This window comes from Canis aureus, chromosome 35 (genome assembly GCF_053574225.1).
Source record: "Canis aureus isolate CA01 chromosome 35, VMU_Caureus_v.1.0, whole genome shotgun sequence".
NCBI classification, from domain to species: Eukaryota; Metazoa; Chordata; class Mammalia; order Carnivora; family Canidae; genus Canis; species Canis aureus.
In genome coordinates, this window is record NC_135645.1 from 1,090,415 (window position 1) to 1,112,064 (window position 21,650).

Below are 21,650 nucleotides of genomic sequence, written 5' to 3' on the forward strand. Positions count from 1 at the left end.
TCCCCCCTTCAACCTCCTTTGTCTTGTCATCTCCAGCATAGTCTAGACATCTAAAATACTAAACCTACATTCCTGGCAACTAGAGATGGTTACAAGAGGCGCTACAGGATCCTTCAACCATGAGAACAAAGCTGCACCGAGCAAGTCAGGCACTGAGGCAGTAGAACCCCCCCCACCCCACCCCAGGGGCCCCAGGAGGCCTTTGCAGAGCTGCCGCACCAGCCCTGGACCACTCAACCCTGGGCATCTTGTCACAGGAGGGAAAAGATCCTTAATTGTCCAAGTCACTCTAGTTGGCTTATTTTGCTCGTGTCTGAGCACACACCTAATACATATAAACTAGCACCGTTGAGCCCTTTACATGGGTCAGAGGCTTTACATTCATCGGCCATCACATTGAGAGGCGCAGATAGCGGACATTTACAGAGCATTTACTTTGTGCGAGAGACTATTCCAAGTTATTTACATGGACCAACTCTTAACCCCTCATTTATTATCAATCCCACTTAATAGACGAAGAACCAGGCCTGGAAACGCTACGTGACTTGCACACATCGGTAAAGAACAGAACTGCTAGGTGAGCTCTTCACCACTCCCGTCACCCTTTGGCGTCTCTTCCCAATCTCTTCAGTGAAGTCATTCTCAAAGGGGGCCCCTCTGGACCTGTAGCATCAGCAGCCCCTGGGAACTTGCTAGAAATGCAAATTATCAATCCCACCAGACATCAACTGAATCAGAAACTCCAGGGGTGGGCCCAGCACTCTGGAGTTTTAACAAGCCCTAAAGGAGCCCCTGATGTGTGTGAAGCCTTGAGGAACCACTGCTTTAGAATACGCGGGGAACCGTTGTTGTTCTCTTCTGGACATTCCTTGTTGCACTTGCTATCTCATTCTCCTTCTTAGGTTCTAAATCTTGCAGCCTTTTCTTGATCCTGGATGCTAGTCGATCTCCACAGCTGTCTGTATGCAGAAAGAAAAAGAATTCTTTGCTTTTATGACCTCAGCTCTACCTCAGACCTCAGGTCTACAGCTATCCCAGCTCCATCCGTGCAATGTCAGGAGCAAGTCCTCCTAAGGTAGCCCAGCCACGTCCAACCCAGGCTGGATCACCTGCTGTCCCAGGCACTCCGATCTCTTTCTCATACTTGCCGGAACACCTTCCGGAGCCCATCTTGGGAAGCCCCACCAGGAACTCCCACTTCCTTCTCAGGTCTATCTTTGGCCCTGGTGGCCTTTATGAGTCTCTGAGTTAGGGTCTAGAGCCACGCCGGTGCTTCTGATGTCCAGGTTTTGTGACTTTTTTCACAGCCTCAGAGCTAGAAGGGGCCATCCAGTTCGATCCCCTGATTTTACCAAAAAAACTGAGGCCAAAGAAGAAGCAATAGGTTCACATTTATCAGAAAGTTGGTGGATGAACGAGGTAGATCCTGAGTCTGCAGGGCAGGATGCTGTGTCTCTGACACCCAAGAGCAGCTTCACGTCACCTACTCAGGACACATGCCTACTAATTGCTCAGGGGGCAAATAGGCCCCAGCTGCTTTAGCTTCTGTTCAGCAATATTCAAGACCAAACCCTGGACTAGCCCACACTTACTGATGCTCCTCATAAGGGCGGAGAGAAATCTCAGGTCAATGGAGCAGAAAGACGTCAGGGCCACTCGCCTGGTTGGGAAGAGACCAAAAGATTTTCTGCAGCGACGATGATTGCCTTTAGATGTAAACTAGCCCAAGTTTGAGCTGTCCGTGGGGAAATAAATGGATATTTATGATGGTGCAGTTAGGAAGAGAATACTGGGAATCATAAGGAAAGGAGACTTTAAGAGAGGGCAAGAGTTTGTTTCCCCCTGTTTGTTTTCTCCAAGGCTGCTGTGAAGAGAAACACAGGCTGTTTCAGGGTGGCTATTGCCTCGATCCCTTAGCACAAGATCCCATTTCTCAAGGTAACGAGGGCAAAGGGATGTCACACCACTAAGGTAAGTCCCAGCAGAGAGGGTCTGCCCTGGAGTATGACTCAACAGAGGCCAAGTTAATTTACTTAAATTAAATTGCCATACCTGGGTGCTCAATGTGATTTTAAAGTGATATGAACATCAGAACCCTTGTTTCTGGGAGGTTACCTAGTCGTGACGCCTGCTGGCATTCACAGGCAGCCAATTTCTTCCTGAAGAATTTCTACTAATCTCTTCTACAGGAATAGACCTTGGCTCCCAAGGCAGTATCAGTAAATTCAAGGCATAGCTTGACTCCAGCCCTAGCATTGCCAACGCAACATACCCCGCTTATAGACAAGTGGATGATTTGCAGAGCCTTCCTCGAGCCCCCCCAAACCAGGATGGTCACAGTGGTCTGTGAGCTTTGGACTCCTCCCTGCTTCAGTCCTCCCAAACTTGGCTTGGGGACAAAACGTCTGAAATAGAAGAGGGTGACGGTAAGGAAGAGTAGAAGTTCATGCACATGTGACAAGCCTTAGCCACTCTGACCTACTTCCCCTTCCTCATCCACCCTTTCTGTGGCAGCTTTCCCACATCACTTGTACTTCACCTTTATGCCAAGCAGTTTAAGCTATTGAGGGTGATTTAGGATCGGTTTCCAGGCTCTGATCCTCCCGGGGAATAAACTTCAACCAAATAGAAAATATAGTTTATAAATTACTCCATTCAGATTTGCTTCCAAATAACATGGAAGAGGAACGCGGTGGGATTACAGATGAAACTGGGTTGTCTCTGAGTTGATAATTGCTAAAGCTGGGTGAGGACATTAGTCACAAACCCAAAAGGTGGAGGCAACTCACGTGTCCACTGACAAATGAAGGACAAACAGAATGTGGTATATGCATGCAATGGGATATTACTCAGCCTCAACAGGGCAGGATGTCCCGGCACAGGCCCCAGCACAGATGGAACTTGAGGAAGGATGTTAAGCGAAATAAGCCAGTCACAAAAACAACTAATACTGCTTGACTTCACTTACAAGAGGCACGTATGGTCATCAAATTCACAGAGACAGAAAGGAGGGTGGTGGTTGCCAGGAGCTGGAGGGGCTGGGGGGAGAGAAATGGGGAGTTGTTGTTTCATGGGTAAAGAGTTTCAGTTTTGCGAGATTGAGAGAGTTCTTGAGATTGCTCGTGGAGCAGTGGGAATGTTCTTAACACCACTAAACTGCCCGCTTAAAATTGTTAAGATGGTAGATTTTATGTCATGTGATTTACCACAATTAAAAATTTACAAGAAAAATATTTTCAAGCTGAGGGATGGTCACGTGAGTGTTCATTCTACCATTCTGCTTACTTCTGACAGTACTCCGAATTTTCTATGACAAAAAGATAAACACGTTTCATAATACCGACAGAATTTACTTTTAAAATCTAGTAATAAGCTTAAAAAGAAATGTGCAAAGTTTGTATTAAAAATACCATAAAACCTGGGGTGCTCGGGTGGCTCAGTGGGTTGTGTCTGCCTTCAGCTCAGGTCATGATCCCAGGGTCCTGGATGGAGCCCTGCATCAGGATCCCTGCTCGGGGGAGCCTGCTTCCCCCGCCCCCCACTCCTGTGCATGCACTCACTCCCTCCTGTGCTCTCTCTCTCAAACAAATAAATACAATATATTTTCTTTTTACTTTTCTATTTATTTATGATAGAGAGAGAGAGAGAGGCAGAGACATAGGCAGAGGGAGAAGCAGGCTTCATGCACTGGGAGCCCGACGTGGGATTCGATCCCGGGTCTCCAGGATCGCGCCCTGGGCCAAAGGCAGGCGCCAAACCGCTGTGCCACCCAGGGATCCCTAAATACAATCTTTTTAAAAAATACCATAAAACTTTACTAAAGGATATAAATTAGGTCCTGAATAAATCTAGTTATCTTGTTCGTGGATGGAAGATGTAATCTTGGAGTGATGTCCATCTTTTCTTTATTTGTCTTTAAATTTAGTTCAGTTTTTCCAAAAGAGTCAAAAGGAAGCTATTCTGAGGAAGGACAGGATGATTCTAATATTCCTCAGGAAGAGGATGTGCAAAGACAGAGCCAAGGAAATGTGAAAAAGAGAAGCAAAGGGACATGGGAAAGTGGGAAGACATGCGTTGCCGGAGAGCAAATTTGACTTGGATGCTATGGTGATTAACACTGTGCCGAGGCAGACCGAGCACACAAAGACACCAGAGAAGCTTGGGAAAGAGTGAAGGGGGGATTCTGACCCCTTGCCTTCCATGTGACTCCTGTGCCACCCACACACCTCTTCTGGGCCCAGTAGCTGCAGAGGGCTGCCAGGCATGCCAGGGCCTGCGGCAAACAAGTAGTTGAGGCAGGGCTCCCTCTCCCTAAGAGAGCCTCATGTGAGGTTCTGCAGGAAGCACGACTCTGGCCACATGTACTCAGCCGAGTCCCCACCCCATCCCACCCCTCGCCCTGCCTCTAAGAAGCTAAGGAGGGACCCAACAGGTGAGCCAAGGGTGCAACATCTTTGGGACCTTGAGACCCAGGAGCATTGAGTTCCTCCCGTGACGTCAACAGGAGTTGCCTACCTGTCTGTCTGTCTCCTCCACAACCATCAGCTTTCCGACCACTGAGCCGCAGGGAGCAGGCAAATAAAGTAAACAACATACCCCAGAGACCTGCCGCCCCAAGGAGAGGAATGTCCCAAATATCCAGAACAGGCATCTAAAGAGCCACCAGAGGTGAAAGATGACAACTTTAACAACAAAAAGACCCTAAAGGAAAACATCCTGAAACCAAAAAAACATGCTTTTTTTAGGCAAAAAAAAAAAAGAATAATTTAAGAGAAAAGGTATAGAGGAGACTCGAATTGGTTTGGCCTGGAAGATAAAGTGGGAGAAATATCACCAACCACAGAAAAATACAAAGAATTGCAATCATGAAATTTTGAGGGCAGTTCTAGGAGATCAAACGTGGGACTAATTGAATCCTAGAGAACAAAATAAGATGGTGGACAAACATCTACAGACTCTTGGGGTCAAGGAAATGTGAAAGAACAGCAGCCCAGAGATCCTACACCTAGCCAAGTTGTCACTCAACCATGAGAGCTGAAACACACACACACACACATTTATAAATATGCATGGATTCAAAAATTATAAGACTCCCTGAAGAAACTAGTTTTAAAAAGATATCAACTAAAACCAAATGATTTGTGACAGAGAAGAGAGGAAACAGGATGATGGGTAAATCCTGTTTAACTATGTATGCCCCCATATATATATATATAACCTATGCAAATACACACACATATGTAGATGTGTGCATAGATACATACACACACATATATATAGTTTGATACAAATGGATAATAATAGACTGTGAAAATGTGTAATGCTGAATAAGGATTCTTAAAATAGAGGTGAAATACTGCAAAGGAAATGCTAATAAGATCTAGAAAGAAAAGTACTGTGCAATTTCAGCAAAATCTAAAAGTTAGAGGCAGGGTATGCAGAGTAAAAGCATCTTACAGGCTCTTGGGATAAAGAGAAGAAAATGGGGAAAGTGAAAGTATTCTGAATATCTCATTGGTGGAGGGAAGAAGCACCTAAGGGGAGAGATATAATAAGGGAACAGAGTATCTAAGTGGGAGACAAACATCTCCTTTCCCTTCTTTTAATTTTAAAAACTTTTTTTTTCAAGATTTTATTTATTTATTTGAGAGAGAGAGCGGGAGGGGGAGGGGGAGCAGCAAAGGGACAGGGAGAAGCAGGCTCCCCGCTGAGCAGGAAGCCCAACATAGACCCATAGGGTCCCAGGACCCTGAGATCATGACCTGAGGCCAAGGCAGGCACCTAACCAACTGAGCCACCTGGGCACCCCTCATTTCCTACAATAGCATTTCTGTAATGGTAAAGAAGAAGGGCACCTGAAAACAAAAGGGGAGATAACTATTAACGAGATGGAAAGAGTACATCGGAACGCCCATGTTAGCAAGGGTGGAATGGAACAGCAATTTGAGCAAACTAGGAAAATCAAAGAAAAGGAAAAAGAAAGAGAATCATCACAAGCATAAGGAGGCGAATCAAGTATAATCGTTATTAGGCAAAGGATGAATGAACTGAATTCTCTGTTTAGAAAAACAGAATCTATAGACTGGGCTAGGAAAAAAACCTCAAATCTATCTTAACACTGTTTAAGAGAAACATACTTAAAATGACAGTGAAAATTTAAAAGTCCAGGAGCAGATCCATGTGGGTAGGAAATTTCACTATCTGACAAAAGATACACTTCACACACTCAGAGGATGGATGAGTGTTTCACAGAGTGTTGGGACTCAGATATATACTGAGGAAAATTCAAGGTCGGATCAAAAAGAAAATAGCTTTGGCAAATGAGGCACCCTCAAGAAAATTAAAAGGCAAGCAACCAATTCAGAGAAAATAGTTGTCTAATGTCCAGAATTGTAAAGATAGCCTACAAATCAATAAGAAAAAGACAACTGCCCAGTTGGAAAAAGGATAATGATCAAAGCCAAATAAATGGTCAAGAGCAAATGGATGAATGCACATTATTACAACACAATGTCATTTTTCTCCCATCAGATTGGCCAAACGGTTAAAGATTTATAACATCAAACCACGGCAAAGGTTTGGGGGGAGTCAAATTGACAATATCTAATGCAATGTTTTTGGTTTGAATCACAGACAATTGTAAAAGTGCTTTTCTTTTGACTCAGAAATTCTATTTTTTTTCATCCTTATTCTAGAAAAAGGCACGTGTGTGCAAGGAGGCATGCTCACAGCAAAACATGGGCAATAACGTAAAGATCCGTGAATAAGGGAGGGGTGAAATAAGCTGCGGCACACCCAGCTACGGAATCTTGCAGCCGTTAGAAAGCACAAGGTACCATTTACCGAATGTAAAGAAAAATGAAAAGATATCTGTGACATACTGTAAAGAGAAGGAAGCCAGCTGCAGAATCATTTATATAGTAAGTAAGTCACTGTTGTAAACAAAATCCCACAAAACCGTATTATACCCCTATTGTACGAGTGTGTAGATGGAGGGGAGGCGCCTGGGTGGTTCAGTGAGTTAAGCGGATGCCTGGATTTCTGCTCCGGTCATGAGGTCAGGGTCCTAGGATCGAGCCCACCTACAATAAAATAAATAAATCTTAAAAAAAAAAAAAAGTATGTAAATGGGGAGGGGACTGGGATTGGGGACAGCAAAGGGAGTGTTAGTTTCATCCATATTGTTCGAGTTTTTACAATAAAAAAAGTAATCATGGACCGTGTAGGTGTAACTTAAAAATAGGTTTCCCCATAACAAGAGGAGCTATTCTCATGCTTTGACGGGCAGGTGCGTGCGTTGCCCCATTCCTGAATGCCCGCTGCAGGCCGGTGCTGCCGCCGAGCCCCGCGCGAAGCCTCGCCAGGCAGCGGGTGACAGGTGACAGGTGTCCGCGGAGGCCGGGCTGAGGGCGCTCGCTCCCAGACGGGGTTGGTCCCTGGGGCAGAAGAAGGGCAGAGAGAGAAGCAGGAAGGTCTTCGTGGTGCAAGTGGCGTGAGTGTGCGCGTGAGTGTGCACGTGCCCAGAGCCCCGGACAGCAGTTGGGAAGGAGTGACTGTTGGGTTGGGAGGGACCGTGGGGGGCCTACGTGTGCAGTGCAGATGGGGGCGGGAGAACAGCGAGCCTGGCGGCGGGGGGCAGCGGGGGCAGCGCTGGGAGACGGGGCAGGTGATCCTCTGGCCAACACCTCCCCAGAGCCCTGGGCTTCCTGCGGGGGGAGGGCGGGAGCAAGCAATACCTACACAGTTACGCACTTAGCGCCCCACGGTCACCTGTGTGCTTCACTGTAAGGTCCTTGGGGCCAGGCCAAGAGATTTGGGTTCGTTTCACCAAGTGCCCAGAACCACTTTTGAGGGGAGGAGTGCGTGACGTGTGGCAGGCCCCTCGCTCGGCCGTGCGGGCGGGCTACAGCAGGCCCTGGTCCAGCACCGGGCCTGGGGCAGCCGGGGGCGACAGGGAGTGACTGGGAGGACAGGACAGAGACCCCACCGGGCCTGGGGCAGCCGGGAGTGACAGGGAGTGACCGGGAGGACGAGGAGAGAGGAGAGCTGAGCAATAGTAGGAAAGAAGCATCGGCCGGAGGAGGTGAGCCCGGCCTCGGGAGCACGGCTGCCAGGGGCCCGGGACGCCCAGGCAGGCCGACGGGAAGGCCGACGGGAAGGCCTCGGGCAGGCCAGCTCCGGGGGAGCACACTCAGAGGTCCTGTCTCGGGGGGAGGACGCGGCGCTGCAGAGGCCGGTCCCAGAGGGCACTTGGCGTGCGACGAGGAAAGGGGGCGTCCCTCTGGAATTTCTTGGGATCTCAGCCGAGCAGAGACGATCCAGGAAGCGAGGCCGGGATTTCAACTACCCGGGAAGGTCACAGGGGAGCTGAGAGAGGAATTCAGTCCTGGCCTCCCCCCTCCACCTCGTGCTGAGGCCGGAGGCCCATGGATTCTGCGGGCCGAGCAGCGCCTGGAGGCTGACCGGGTGACACGGAGACTAAAGGCCTCCACACAGCGCGGAGGGAAGGTGGACACACACTGGACGGTCCGGGCGGAAGGGCTGTGTCCCCGCAGCCTCGGATTAGGGGCCGCATCCCCGAGGTGGTGCTGCCGCTCGCCTTCCTACTCTGGTTCACTGCCTCCCCTGTGACCTGTGGGGGGGCACGGGCCACCCCCAGGCCCCAGAAGAGAAGAAAAGGAACAGACAGCTCTTCCTGCCTGTACGTGGGTGCAGGACTTTGCTTCAGGTGGGCCGCAGGCAGGTGGTGAGTGACGGCCCCGGATTGAGGGCTCCTTCAATATATACCTCTGTCTTCATGTCACTCAGATCTTATTTTTCTACGTATAAAATGCAAGCAGAGTCGGCATTCAAGGCTTCCATAGTCTGGTTTCATACTACTTAGCAGTGGCTGATATCTTCAGCTTGGGCCACCATTCTCCATTTCACTCCTGGCCGGAAGCTCCGGAAGGATACACAAGGGAGGGAAGACTGTGAAGTCAGCGCATTATTTCCTTGGGGTCTAAGTGTGACTTGGCTTTATGAGACTAAAGCTTGCCATTGTATTGGTCCATAATTATGCATAGAATGTTAGGTGCAAAACTGAGTATCTATTGAGAATGAGGAAAGGCCTCACGGCAAATTGCAGATTCTAAAAAGCTTAAAAATACCAAAGATATCACTAAATGCAGAAAAAAAGCAGTCTTTTTTTTTTTTTTTTCCTTTTTTAAGTAGGTACCATGCCCAGCGTGGAGCCCAAAGCCCAACACAGGGCTTGAACTCAAGACACTAAGATCAAGACCTGAGCCAAGATCAAGCGTCGGATGCCTAACCGACTGAGCCACCCGGTGCCCCAATGGTATTTCTCTTAATCAATTGTTTGGAAAGCCTCTGTAATACTTTTTCCCTATATTTTTTTAGCAGCACACCCTTTGCCTGTTCATATGACAGCTTTGCAATGTAATTTTCTAGAGACAGAATGGAAATAGGATCCAGTCTTTCCTCTCATAGGTTTGACTGGAATTTTTTTTTTTAATTTTTTTTTAATTTTTTTTTTTTTATTTATTTATGATAGTCACAGAGAGAGAGAGAGAGGCAGAGACACAGGCAGAGGGAGAAGCAGGCTCCATGTACCGGGAGCCCGACGTGGGATTCGATCCCGGGTCTCCAGGATTGCGCCCTGGGCCAAAGGCAGGCGCCAAACCGCTGCGCCACCCAGGGATCCCGAATTTTTTTTTTTTTATTGTGGGTGATGTAGAATCATTTCAGTTTCACACGTTACTGTTTGTAAAATCATGTAAAACTTGAGATTGCTGCCCGATTCGGGAAGGTCTCTATCATTTACTTCCATATATAACTAAGATTTAGGGCATTTCAAATTTTCTTGTGCAGGAACTAATCTTAAATACTTTGATTTGCTAACACAAACTAGCTCGTCTGTGATGTCCCTTTAATACTGGCATGTTTATGAGATTAATGCTATTTTTTTAAAAAAGATTTTATCTATTTGACAGAGAGAGGGGCACAAATAGGGGAAGTGGCAGACAGAGGGAAAGGGAGAAGCAGGCTGGCTCCCCGTGGAGCAGCGAGGTGGAGCCGGAGGTGAGATCAAGACCAGAGCCTAAGGTAGATGCTTAACCCACTGAGCCTCCCAGGGGGCCTGGTTTGTGTTACGTTCTGTGGAGCGCGCTGTGGGGCTTTGCCCGCCTCTTGGGGCCAGCTCGGCCAACCCTCCGCTGCTGGGATATCGGATCCGCGGAGGCCACAAGCTGGTGGGCCGCGCAGTCCTGCCGGCTTCAGTGCCTTCAAGCGTAGCTCCTGAGAGCTTCCTGCACTAAGCCTTCCACATGCAGCTCTCCATGTCACAGGCAGTTTCCAGGGAACCCGATCTAAGGCATCTTTGTACATATCAGGATTTGTGTTAAAGCAGCAAGAAATACAAATCTTTTCCCAATGAGTTCATATGCTTTACTCCTCTTCATCGATAAGACCATCAAAGAGGCGCCTGGCTGGCTCAGTTGTAAGAGCATGTGACTCTTCACCTTAGGGTCGTGGTTCGAGCCCCAGAGCCCCACGCCATGTGTAGAGATTCCTTTTTGTTTTGTTTTGTTTTTTTGTTTTTTTGTTTTTTTGTTTTTGAGATTCCTTTTTTTTTTTGAGATTCCTTAAAAAAAAAAAAAAGGTCCTATACTTCTATTTTGCATTTTCTTCCTTCCTTTTAATAAGTCACTGATTTTGATATAATCTGAATTTTTGTAATGCTTACAGGCTACAAATGCCCATGACGGCTGCAAAGCCACTCAACATATGAAGAGTGTGATGGAAGGAAAATGGGATAGAAAATCTCCTACTTTGGCAAAATTTACCCCCCAAATATCAAAAAAACATGTGACATAGGAATATATTGGTAGAGCTCTTCTTCAGGCCTGGGAAGGGGCCCGTGCTGATGTGGGGCCCCCAGCCTAACCTGCCTCTGCCGGATCTTCCCCTCAGGCTGCCTCAAGCTGGATGTGGCCTTGACCCCTTCGTTCCTTCTAAGGCAGCTGCCCTGCGTGATTCCTTCTCTGTGCTGCTGCCTCTGCGCCCAGAGGTCCTCATGGCACCTTAGTACACTACGGTCTGAGGCTTCCCTATGGCCATACCTTTGCAAATAAATCCTCCGCTGGGCATCCCATTCTGGGTGAGCCCTCTGTTGTCCGTTGGCCCCTGGCCAATCATCACTCCCTCCTCCCCACCAAGTACCTCTGCTCCCCTCCAGCTGCTCCCTGATTCCCTCTCTTCCTTACCCCACCCCCAGGCCCTGTATTCCCTTGTGTCACCTCCCAGCCTGCAAATCCTGAGCAAATCCCACCCATTTCGCCAGGCACAGCTCCGTCCCAGCCTCCTCCCCAGGCAGAGTGGAAGCCCTGTGGGGGGGTGAGCGGGTGGCTTTGCAGGCCGCCAGGGGAGGAGGGGCTCCAGGAGCTATCGATTTCCTAATTAACCCCCGGAAAAGGAGGCTCTTTACAGCATCTCTCCTGGAGACTAGAATCCCTGTTTACCCCACCACTTAGGCCCTGTCAGAGTGAGGGAGGTCCCTCCATCCCCCCATCCCCTCCCCGGGGCCAGCGGGGCAGGACTCCCTGTGTCTGGGAGCATGTGAGTGATTAAAGCGAAGCTGGCCCAGTGCCCCATACAAATCATTTCCAGCCACAGTGCTCCAGGGACTTTGCTGGAATGCAGGCCAGGAACACGGATGGATCCTCACTGGGCCGGTCATGGAGAAGAAAGTCCTATGGGCCCAGAGATCGGGGATTCTGTGGACCGGGGCCAGGTCAGGCGCGGGAGCACCGATCCCCAGGGGGGAGGAGTCCAGGCTTCCTCCTCACACTCCATGAAATCCCTCAGGGCAGGAAGCTTCGGGAAGCAGGCCTGGCCTGGGCTCTGGGAGCATGGGGGGTGGGGGCCGCAGCTAGGACAAGGAGGCGGGGGCTCCCGAGGGCAGGGCCGCCTGTGTGGTGCTGGCTGGGCCAGGCCTGTGGGGCCCATTCCCCCCGGGGCCACGTCGGCCCACCGGCTGGGAGGACTTAGCACTTGGGAAGGAGCTTCCTGGAAAATAGGATGGAGTTTGGAGCCAACTCTGGTCCCACTTTCCGAGGCTTGCGCCCAACCCGTAGGGATCCTTCAGCCAGCAAAGCGTCCGACGACGTCTGGGGAACGCCTTTCCCCGGCTGAGGCGAAGGGAGGATGGATTTCTATCTCCTTCATAAAGTTAGGGAGCCATCGGCTGAAGGTACGGCAGTCCCCGGAGCCGGGCTCGTCCCACGGAAGTAGGTGGGGGTGAGGCCACCTGAGGTGCGGGGGGGGGGGGGGGCACGCTCCGTGGTTGTCGTGACCAGACCCCACAGGCAGAGCTGGCTGGTGGGCCTGTGACCTTGGGCCGTGACCTCGGGCAGGACCGTGACCTCGGGCAGGGCCTTGTGACCTCGAGCAGGACTGTGACCTCAGGCAGGATCATGACCAGTAGGGCCTGTGACCTCGGGCAGGGCGGTGACCTCGGCAGGACCATGACCTCAGGCAGGATCGTGACCTCGGGCAGGCCTGTGACCTCGGGCAGGACCGTGACCTCGGGCAGGCCTGTGACCTCGGGCAGGGCCTTGTGACCTCGGCAGGATCGTGACCTCGGGCAGGGCCCTGCCTCTGAGCTTCCGGAGTCTCCCCTATAAATGAAGGACTGGGGCCAGAGGACATTAGCCATCACCTCAGCTAAGATTCCCCGAGCCTCATAAACCCAGGCACAGGTCCGAGGTGGAGACCGTGTAGAATCCGCCAGTTAAGTGAGTTTGCTCTCCCCGGAGCGCTAACAGCCCCGGCTCTGCCCCCCCACCCCCTGCCTCCCTGGCCCGAGGAAGTCAGCGGGCCTCCCTGAGCCCCAGGCCCGCCCAGGCCGCCACGTGTGATGTGGCCTCTGGTGACCCGAAGCTGCGCGGGCCTGGCTGCGCGGGGCCGACGGGACAGGATCGGAGTCTCTCTCGGACCCTATCATTAAAAGAAGGTCCATCCTATATCCTGACCTCAAAATGTGAGACCCGCCTCAAAATGTGATCTCCTAGGACTTAAATGGAGCAAACGTCCTTCGAAGTTCTGCTCCAACGCGTCCCTGCCTTCTAGCTGGAGGTCCCCGCCTCTCCCGGGTGGCCACGGGGCTTTGGCTGTCTCGCTCGTCGTCGCTTTCACGTTCCGCTAGAAAGAAGGCCGAGTATTGCCCCCGCCGCCCACCGGCAGACCGGGAGTGACCACACTGTATGCTCAGAGCAGGACTGACGCAGAGCAAAGACTCAAGGAAATATTCTCGATTAACAGAGGGGACAGAGGGGAAACAAAAATTAACACTATTGCATACTATGGTGTGACACGCATATTACAATCCCCAATTTACAGGGTAGACCAGGCAGCTCGTGGAAGCAAAGTCCTAGTGTTAGTGGCCGTTCCTGGGCACAGCTCTGTATTGCGCGCCGTTCCCCACATCTCCGCGCGCGTCATTTCATTTAAAACACACAACAACCCTTATGATGGCGTGTTATCCCCATTTTGCAGATGCGGAAACTGAGGCTCAGAGAAGTTAAGTAAATAGCCCAAGTTTACAAAGTTCCCCTGGGGGTGCTGGTGTAAGTTCATAAACTGTACCTCAAGTATGCGTCATCGGTGGGATCCTTTTTTTTTTTTTTCCATTGTAACTGATTATTTTGTTCCCAACAGACCCAAATCCCACTGAGGAACAGGGAGGAAAAAAACTAGTTGAGTTACAGCACTCAGAGATTTTTTTGTTTGTTTGTTTTCCCGTTTTCTCAGTTTCTCTTGAACAAGTATTCAAGTAATTCCAGGCTCAAACTTTTCCTACCAAGCTATTTCCCCTCCACCTTCCGGGAAGTTCCCTGTTCTTTTCTCTGGGGTTATCTCGGCGCCAAATTGGAAAAGCCCCTACTGTGTTCACACCGGTAGCTGAAGTCCATGCTGTGGAAGCCTGTGGTCTGTTCCCTCGGCCTGGTTGGTCCCGTTGTGATGTACGCCCCCTCCTTCCTGCGGCTGGCTGCGTGCACCCCAGCTCTCACTAGTACAGCACACCTGGGTCTCAGCCTGTCCCCTGTGGCATGGGCAGTCCTCATGACAGTCTCTGCTTCGGGTCACTTCCCCCTTGTCACAGAGGCCCACGGCAGGCCTACTGGCCTCTGCTCTCAGTGACCTTATGCATCCCCCACTGGGGGCCCTCGGGATTTTCAGGGCCAGCTGGAGAGCACCAAGCTGAGGGGTAGGTCCCACCTCAGGCCGGGTCTCTGTTCCATGAGCCCCTCCAAGTCATGCAGGGTCTTCTAAAGGTGCTCTCCTCCCAGAGTCTCTTACACAGGAATGGGGTGCAGAACACTTCTCTAGAATCCCAATGAAACGGACTGCTTCTCATCCTCCCCTGGAACCACTTGCTCGCCTTCCCATCCCTCTTCACCTCCCACTCCTCCTCCCTGTGGTGAAAGGGCCTCCCGTCCCTCCCACTGTTTGACTGAGGCCCTATATCCCCTTCTCCTCCTTGATGAATGAGGTGCCATTCATCTTTTTCCCTTAGAGCCATAATGGCAGATGACTACAAGAAGAATTAGTAAGGAAGGCATTTTGAAAAATATCACCTGCATTCCACTTGCAGCTCTAGGAATTAAATCCAATTGTGTCCAATTCTAAAGCTTCGCTTTCAACCACCACACTATGGAGCCCAATACTATAAAACGAGGGTGGGGAAAATCTTGAATTTGAACCCAGATCTAATCCAACCTCAAAATCCAAGCTTTCCCATGTGAAATAAATCAATCAGAGAAAGACAATTATCATATGATCTCACTCATACATGGAATTTAAGAAGCAAAACAGGATCATAGGGGAAGGGAGGGAAAAATAAAAACAAGACGGAATCAGAGAGAAAGACAAACCCGAAGAGACTCTTAATCACAGGAGACAAACTGAGGGTCGCTGGAGGGGGTGGGGTGGAGGATGGGGTAACCGGGTGGTGGGCATGGAGGAGGGCACGGGATGTGATGAGCGCGGGGTGCTATATGCAACTGATGAATCACCAAGCTCTACCTCTGAAACTAATAATATACTATATGTTAAATGAGTTTAAATTTAAAAATAAAATGGTAAAAAAATTCAAGCTTTTCCATTAAACCATTTTCCTCTTTCTTTGTCCACCAACAGAAAGCATCCTCAGACCTCGCCCCTCCAGATACATCCTGGGGCCTCCATTCCATGCCACAGCAGATGCAGGAGTCACCGGCTCGCTTCCTCCCTCCTGGCCGAGCAGAGTCCGCGGTCCCTCCCGTGTTGGTGTTGGCTCTCGGCGCGTTGGGGGCAGAGATGCAGAAGACCTGTCTTTGAAGGCACCTGCGCTTGCCTGCTTTGGATCCCTTAAGGCGGCCTTGAGCAGTCCCTTCAGAGGTTAGTTTGTGACTGGCCTACTCCTCCATCAGGGTAAGGGGACTTCTAGCTGTGGAAAGGAGGAAAGGCAGTCCATGGGCCAAGTGGGGCAGCAGACGTCAGATCAGGCTGAAGGACCTGAGGTTTCCCACCCACCCAGAAACCCTCTTGAGAAACTCACTCTACGGGTTTGGTGCACACCTTGTTTTATTTTGTTTTCCCCTCAACCACATAATCACAATCGGTTTCACTCACCTGGAAAGTGGCATCGTCCTGACCAGCACAGGCTGCGGCTGTTAGCAGGTGGGCCGCTCACAGGTGCCTTCACTGGTAAACGGAAATCCAGAACCGAGACAACTCCCCGGAGCGTTCTGACAGTTATGAACTGGATGTCCCCGAAGTATTTCGGGTAATAATTTTCAGATAGAGGCAAAAGTGACGTATCTCTTGATCAGTTCTTTACTACAGGCTTGGAGAAACCCAGTCTCAGGATTTAACTCAGCAGCCATTTATTGAGTTTCTGATGCAGAAGAGAAAGGGTCTGGGCAGGTGAGCACTTTTACTGCAAAGGCAAAATAAGACACGGTCTTGAACCTCCTGTGGCTTCCGGCCGGTGGAGGTGTGTGTTGGGGGCAGGGGGCTGTGAGACATATAGCGCCCGCTCATTTTAAGAAAACGCTCCGTATCTTGACTCTGCTCCCTACTCTTGCTTCCTGGCCTGATTTCTAGAAAGATTCGTTCACGTGCCTTGTCTCCCAATCCCCTCCTGCTTCTGCTCTCTGCTCTAACTACCTGCTTTCACTACCACATTTATATACTTTTAGTCTTTATCCTGCTAGGGATGACATATTTAGCAAATAAAAATAGGGGACATCCTTATACTAAAAATTCATTTCTATCTGAAATCCAGATTTAACTGGGCCCTCTCTAGTGGCTCTGGCAATGCCATGTCTCGTATGACTCCTCTGCTAGCTCTCACCCAGCAACTGTTCCTTGTTGAAATGATTTCCCCTTTAGCAGATGCAACATTGGCCGACATCACTTTTTCCTCATCTTCATCCTTCTCCCTGGGCCACTCCTTCATCTCCTAAATGTCCATCTCCCTCGGAACTCCAGCCTCTATTCTCGCTTCCTCACTCTTCCCGCACACCTACACGGTTGTGGCCCCAGCCGTGGTGGGGTTGTATCGATGAGTCTACTCCCAGTCTAGAGAGCATGCTTGCTGCAGCCACTCCATATCTCTATACCTCACGGTCTCCTGGGCAACTCCAAGATGTTGCAAGCTCAGCATGTTGCAATTTTACTCATCTGTTCTTCTCTATTCCTGCTCCTACTAGTTCAGTGAATTGATAGCGCCATCCAATCCACCGCCAAGCCAGAAATCCAGCACTCAGTTTCGAGTCTGCCTTCTCCCTCCACCACATCCAATTTGTCTCCATGCGTGATAGATTCTATCTTCTAAAGATTCCCCAGCTGACCCCACTCCCTCTCTGCCATTGCCCTATTATAGACCATCATCATCACTCACCTAGATCACTGCAGTAGCCTCCTAATTGGTCTCTCTCCTTCCCTTTCTCTTCGCTCCCATCTTTCTTCCACACTGTCCCCTGAAGGACATTGCCAACACAAAAGTTGCATTATGCCCTTCATTGTTTTATTGGTTTCACATCAACCACTGGGTAGCTTGTCATATCGGCCTCTTCACCATCTGGTGAATAGCCACTTCTCCAAGTTCATCTGCTGACACAGAAAAACCCCAGCCATACTGGAAACACACTCTCTTCCTCGAGCACACACATGGCCTCCATGGCTTTTTCTGCAACGTACTTAACGCTTGAAACCACAGAACACTACTCATCCTCCCAGCCACGGGTCAATCTTTGTCTCTTTGCCGAAGCCTTCCCATATTCTCTCAGAGGACATGGCTGGAAAGGGAAGTGGTGATCCCCACTCTGTGTTCCCTTAGCTGCTGGAGTCTAACACTTGTACTAGCCTTTGTCAGAAAACTCTCTAAGGCAATGATCTGTTTGCCAGGTCTTGAACGTCCTGTAACAGTTTGCACGTTACGTCAGATCCTAAGTTCCTTGAGCACAAGAACCATACCTTTGGTTTTGTTCAGTTTTGTTAATATTTAGAACTTTAAAAACACCGTATAAGGATACAGAAACTAATACAATCAACCCCCCGTGTTCCAATTGCCCTGAGTTGACCACCATTAATATTGTGTTGTATTTACTTTCAATCTTACCCAGTTGATCCTACTCTCACCCCTCAGAGGCAAAACTGGAAGCAAAAGAAGCAGATGAAGGGATCCCAGAGTCGGTATTTAAGAAGTGCCAGAGTAGGATGGAGGTTGATCTGGGAGAAGCAGGAAATGAATGAATGTAATCAGTTAAGACATTCTTATTATGAGATGTAGAACAGCAGAAATCCACATTTTTCTTAAAAAAAAAAAAAAAGCCCATTTCCCCAAAGACTGAAGGCCCACTTCAGCTGTATACTGGTGGCAAACTAAAAATGTCACATGAAAGAAAAATCTTACTTTATGTGGATTTGACTTTTAAAAAAAAGAGAGAGATTTCGAAGAACATGACAACATGTAAAGCCTTAGTGAAGCTAATTTTGACTTTGTTTTGGTGATTGTTCAAAGAATTCTTTCAACCAGCTGAGAAGACTGCACCAAAATATTAACTGTGATTAATAGGACCTGTGGATGGAAGAATTGGAGGTAATTTTTTTTCTGTTTGCCAATTTGCATTTTTTACAGCAATGAGGAAGACAAAAGTTGCTTTAGAAACTATATTGAAGGACAATTAAATAGTTTAAGAAATTTTTTTTCATGAGAGACAGAGGATTTGAAGAGAGGGAGATTCTATGTTGACAGCCTAGAATTTGAAGCTTGAACTTTAATGAGATTTCTCCTTGTCAGTATTGTGGATTGACTGACTGTACCATCCAGGGAACAAACAGCTGACCTCAAATCACATGCCAATAGATTCACAATTAAACAATCACTCAAGAAACTATAAAGCACACAAAATGCATAGTGGCTAAAAATAATAAACAAATGAAGCTTCTGTGTTTTCTTGCCTGAGAACAAGGGGCCTGTTCTTTTAGTATTTATAGTGAAATAGTGACTCTGTGGGAAAAAAAAAAAATACAGCAGTTGGTAAATGTTCTAAGTGAAGCACTGCAACTGTGTCATCAGATCTGAGGGCCTCTGACTTCACCTGTGATCGGCTCAGAATAAAGGATTGGCTATGAACACGTGACCAGTGGACCTCCGGATGATCAATTCAATATGGAAAATGACCATCCATCCCGAAATCTCTTTGCTTTTCCTTCTTCATTTTTTCCTTTCTGAATTTTAAAACAGGAGAAGTTTTCCATAAAGAGAAAGTGATTTATTTAGAGTTTTTCCACATATGCTACTAAAACAGGTTGTGCTTTCTCCCCTGAAGGTAACATCTCTGTTCTGAGACAAATGATGAAACGGTTTAGAAAACCTTGCAAAATTTTGAAACATTTTGAAAGCAGAACACTTTTCTCTATGTATTTTGTCCTGTGCATTTGGCATAGAGAGAGCAACAGAGCAAAATGCCCAGTTTGGTTTCTTTTAATTAGATGCTCACTTGGGTTTAGTTGTTTTTAGTTCCCCTGGCTTCCTGGGGGAGGAGAGCTGTGTTAATGCTTGCTATTTGCACATCCAAATGGCGGGGGTAGTCTTTGGCAACGTCGGCACTCACCAGTCCTGAAATGCCTTTGCAGCGTGGGGTCAGACATCCACATTTCCCTGAGGACACTTGCCTGGACAGCTGGCCAGGACGCCACGGGGTGCAACCAAATCCTATAGCGTGAAATGGAAGAAGAATCGGTGGCGGCTCTGGTGTTTGATGAACTGAAGATGGCAGGCCAGGCGGCCAGGCTTCATTCCAAAGGCTGCCCTTTAGAGAGTTGGCCTTCTGGTCGCCAGGCCTTTCTCTGCTAGATTCCAGGTGGAATTCTGGAGGCCAGAGGAAATCATTTAAGGTGTCCATTTGTTTACTCTGTCAGTCAACAAATCTTTCCTGGGCATCTACAAGGCATAAGGCACTAGGAGATACAAATAATTTTACAAGAATAGAAACTGAGACCCGTGAAAGCATTTAATAACTTAGACTGATCTTTCTCACCTGCATTAATTCAAAGAGGATAAAACAGACATGACATGGTCCTCGCTCTCAAAAAGTTTACAATATAGTAGAGGAGATGAAGCTTGTAGATATGTTTCCGCATTACAGAACAGGATATGGTACGTGTCATGAGGAAAAAGGAGTGAGCAGCTCTCCTGGAGTCACACGCCAGAACTTTCACGGTTCAGAGAGTTTGAGGGAGGGAGAGGCTGCCTCCAGCTTCGGGTCGGGGCTGCATCCAAGCAGGACTCCATGGTGGAACTTGGACGTATGAATACGGAGGACCAAGTGGCCGCGCTTTTGTTACCTCCCACGTACTTGAAGGTGTGCTCTCTTGGTGTTGAGACTCAACAGCTTTTTCAGGACATTCATACCGACCCTTTGATTGTCTTCGCGGCACCTGTGCTTTGAAAGTTAGGAACATTTTTGGAGCCTAGGAGACAATCATTTGTGGGCAATAATTCATGTAGAATTAGACCTACTGATAGCAGGTCTAAGTCTCACACTTGAGCCATTTCGAAAGCCACACAATTTAAGGGCAGTTGGTGGGGGAATAATTTGCAGCTCTCCGTGGCTTAAATTGTTAACCCAGTCCTAAAATTCACAACTCTTTAATTCATTCTCATAAAGGTTTGTCCTACTGCCTAGGGAATGAGACTTCTCCTGACTAAAAGACAGTTATCCAGTAAACTGGTTTCACTGTTTTATTCTGATATTTGTTCTAATACGGTGTAGAAAGATTTCTTGCTCTGATAATAAGTGTGTTATTTTTTTCTTTGGTGATTCAATATCTTGTGGTGTCTCATATTTCTCATTTTGAATGCCAGTTGCCATTGAACAAGACTTTAAGGAAGATATGGGTATTTTAGGTAAATGTGTACTGATACTAGATGATTCCTTTGGAAAAAAAATTACTAAGTCCCCCCAGTATGAGAGAGAGAGAGAGCTCTTCTTTCTTCCAAAAAGATAACAAAAATTAGAATTTTTAAAATAGTAGCTCATTAGGGATTCTGATTAGTGTGGTATTTTGCATTTCTGACTTTACATTTACTCTACAGCATTCATCTAGTTTTCATGAGTCTCAAGTCCTGAGTGTCTATGTTTAAGAAGCTGCCTTAGAAAGTCTTCCACACTCTTACACAAAGAACAGTTAGGGGACTTGCCAAGTTCTGGTTTGACACAGGCTTCTTTTCCCAACTGATTGAAATAAACAAACAAAAGTATGCCTCTTAAGAATGTGTACGATAATCTGAAGTCTTAGTTTGATTGCATAAAAAGTACAAATTAGTCATGTCTATTTCCAGATAATTTTCATAAGCTTCAATGCCAAAATCAACTATTACTGCCCGAAGTCAAAAGCTGTGTAGGATGAATTTCGTTCCAGTGGGTCAAAACATTTCTGTTGATCTCTAATACTCTTCTGTGATGAGGCAGAAATGAAGAAGCAAACTTCAGTCTACTGACAAATATAGAAAATGTTTCACGTACCAAATGAGTGTGTCCATGTTTTCCTGTTTCCATCTGGATCCTTTTCAGTGTGATTACTTATTTTTAGGTTGGCATTTTAGAAGGAAGATGAAATGGCTTTAGGAAATGATGTGAAAGGTTAAAAAGATGGATGAAAAGGGTAAGTCGAGGGCCATCATGAAGGAAAATGTAGCCTCACAGTTTAATGCGCAATGTACTTCTTAGAAAAACCAGATACCCTTATTTTTGCTAAATCCATATTCTTGAAGCCTGTAAACATGAGTAACTATGCCAAGGTGTAAAGGACTTCAAGAAAAAAAATGTAGAAATTTAAGCCACATAAGCATAGGGGGAGGCCATGTCACTAAATAATGAGGTGGGAACAGGCTGACACTAACTTTTTTTAAAAAGATTTTTATTTTTAAAAAAAGATTCTGTTTATTTATTCATGAGAGATGCAGAGAGAGAGAGAGGCAGAGACACAGGCAGAGGGAGAAGCAGGCTCCATGCAAGGAGCCTGATGTGGGACTTGATTACAACCTGAGCCAAAGGAAGAAGCTCAACCACTAAGCCACCCAGGTGCCCTGACACTAA

The 21,650-nt window shown here is 47.9% G+C and overlaps 2 long non-coding RNA genes across 4 annotated transcripts; one reads left to right on the forward strand and one right to left on the reverse strand.

Moving 5' to 3' along the window:
- Positions 1-396: 396 nt before the first annotated feature.
- Positions 397-7,497, reverse strand: LOC144305123 (uncharacterized). Its single transcript, XR_013372141.1, has 4 exons — positions 6,969-7,497; positions 2,273-2,405; positions 1,593-1,660; positions 397-959 (listed from the first exon to the last, which is right to left on the reverse strand). It is a non-coding gene; the product is annotated as an uncharacterized LOC144305123 (long non-coding RNA).
- Positions 1,009-21,442, forward strand: LOC144305122 (uncharacterized). Of its 3 annotated transcripts, XR_013372139.1 has the most exons (6): positions 1,011-1,209; positions 6,696-6,920; positions 9,211-9,337; positions 15,199-15,438; positions 15,873-15,966; positions 20,894-21,442. It is a non-coding gene; the product is annotated as an uncharacterized LOC144305122 (long non-coding RNA). The 3 variants fall into 3 exon arrangements; XR_013372138.1 differs by having other exon boundaries at positions 1,009-1,209; positions 15,199-15,966; XR_013372140.1 differs by having other exon boundaries at positions 1,009-1,209; positions 9,214-9,337; positions 15,199-15,966.
- The last annotated feature ends 208 nt before the right edge of the window (positions 21,443-21,650 follow it).